The sequence below is a fragment of the Branchiostoma floridae genome, chromosome 10 (assembly GCF_000003815.2).
Source record: "Branchiostoma floridae strain S238N-H82 chromosome 10, Bfl_VNyyK, whole genome shotgun sequence".
Classification (NCBI taxonomy): domain Eukaryota; kingdom Metazoa; phylum Chordata; class Leptocardii; order Amphioxiformes; family Branchiostomatidae; genus Branchiostoma; species Branchiostoma floridae.
In genome coordinates this window covers 16689158-16691375 of record NC_049988.1, presented here as the reverse complement: position 1 = coordinate 16691375, position 2218 = coordinate 16689158, and the positions used below count along the sequence as shown (strand labels likewise).

Here is a 2218-nt window from a genome sequence, read left to right as displayed (position 1 = left end):
GTCCATGTGTCAGCAGGATCAAATACTCATGACTCTCATGAAGTTGAGACTAGGCCTCAAAAATGCTGATCTAGCTTTGAGATTTAGTGTTTCTGCCTCCACAGTTTCAAAAGTCATAAACCGTTGTATTCCAATCTTAGCTGTCCGACTAAAGTTCCTGATTCATTGGCCGTCCAAGGAAACCGTAAAGCGCAATCTTCCCAAAAAATTTCGGAAAAAAAAATTCTCAAACTGTAGAGTCATCATTGATTGCTCAGAGATTTTCACTGAGAGGCCATACAATTTAAAGACCCGAGCAAAGACCTGGAGTAACTACAAACACCATCATACGTTCAAATTTCTGGTGGGTATTACACCTTATGGAGCAGTGTCATTTCTGTCCAGTTCCTGGGGTGGAAGAATTTCTGATAAAGACATTACGCTAAAAAGTCGTTTCTATAACAAAGTGGAATATGGTGATATGATTATGGCAGATCGGGGATTCACCATTTCTGAGGAACTTGCCCTGAAAGGAGCAACACTAGTTATGCCACCATTTACCACAGGAAGGAAACAACTCCCGGGGCGTATCGTCCAAGATGCCAGACAGATATCAACTCTAAGAATTCATGTAGAACGTGCAATTGAAAGAATCAAGAACTTCCAAATTCTCAGCCAAATCTGTCCATTAACATTTGCCCCTCTACTCAGTGACAGTGTTGTTATCTGTGCGGCTCTTACAAACTTACTTCCAAAGCTAATCAAGTAATTTTTAATGGCAATGTTGTCTGCACGAGCTGGCCTTTTCTGTATATCAAAATACTGAGATTGAAGGTAAAATGTTAAAGGGACACAAAACAAATTTTTGGGAAGCCCACTACAATATAATAAGTATACCACAAAGTACAATTCTTACTTGTTTTACATTAGTTTTTTAAAACATGACATAAAACTGTAAAATGCCTTCTATTGTTATACTAGTATTTTTAGTATTTCAAACTGTCCAGTAGGATTTAGCATTGACAACTGGGACAGAACCAATGGCCCCTTGGTTTTCTCTTGATGCCAACACATTTGTAATGGAACCATTCTGACTCACATTCATTGTTATCACACTTTACCATCCTACCATATGCTGGTTTCTGACAAGAACAGTAACGTTTGTTTGGGTCATCATCTTCCTGGAAAGTCACATCTACTCCAGAGTCTCCACACTGTAACTTGTGGGTCAGTATCTCAGGGATAAGACTGGACTTTACAAACTGGACACATGTAGACAACATTACATTTAACAGTGACTGGTCCCTTGGAACATTTACTACAACCATGCCTGCATTAGTCCACACTACAAAATCACATGTTGAGACACCGGTAACCAGCATATGTGTCTGGACTTGGGTGTAATATCTGTGCCCTGTCTTTAGCTTACAATCCTTATCTAAACAGTAGTTGGCATCTGATAGACACAGATCTGCAGCAGGATAGATGTCCCTGTACTTGTATGGGCACTTGATCTCAATCACAGTTCTTCCATGGCATGAACACTGTCTCATCCCATCAGGAGATGCACCTATATATACAACAGTAATGTTCAAATTAGTGGCAAAGTTTCTGATATTTCAAACATGAACATAATGTACTTACTTTTGATACTTGCCAAATGCTGCAAATGGCACATATTCACTTGGTACGAATACAGTGCAATTGTTAAAACAAGTACATGTATTTCATTGTTACATCAACAAAATCATAAGTCAATTAGACATTGTGTAGTTGGTACTCAATTACATGTACTATACTTCATAAGTTTGAAGTAAGAGCCAAAATTAGCTATACCTATGAAGGGAAAATCCTTGTAGAGAATGAGCCCCACTTCCTCCAATTTCACATCCTTGCAGATGCACAAGGTAGCTTCCAGGTACTGTTGCCTTGCCTTCTCCTCCTGTTTCATCCCCCATTGTATAGCTGGAACCTGAAAGTGAAATTCCCTATTTAGAATTTCTGACATAGAAAGCACAAATGAATTACATCTCTAATATGACACTATCTCGCATTGACTGAACATTTAGACTGTCACACTTTGCAGAAATATTTAGACTCCTGGTATTGTTTAAATCCAAATAAAGATCAGAGCTACACTTGCTCTGGGATTATTATGGTACATGTTCCAATATACAGGGTAATGTTGTCTCTTTGTGTGCCTTAATTACCTACGAAAAATGGCTTCCTGCAAGTGTAC

General features: G+C 38.7%; 1 protein-coding gene and 1 long non-coding RNA gene across 2 annotated transcripts in view; one reads left to right on the top strand and one right to left on the bottom strand.

The window, feature by feature from the left end:
* LOC118424970 (somatostatin receptor type 5-like) overlaps window positions 1-2218 on the top strand; it is a 28125-nt gene that overhangs the window by 12426 nt on the left and 13481 nt on the right. The window lies entirely within an intron of this gene.
* Window positions 398-2192, bottom strand: LOC118424774. Its single transcript, XR_004832235.1, has 2 exons — window positions 1816-2192; window positions 398-1549 (listed from the first exon to the last, which is right to left on the bottom strand). It is a non-coding gene; the product is annotated as an uncharacterized LOC118424774 (long non-coding RNA).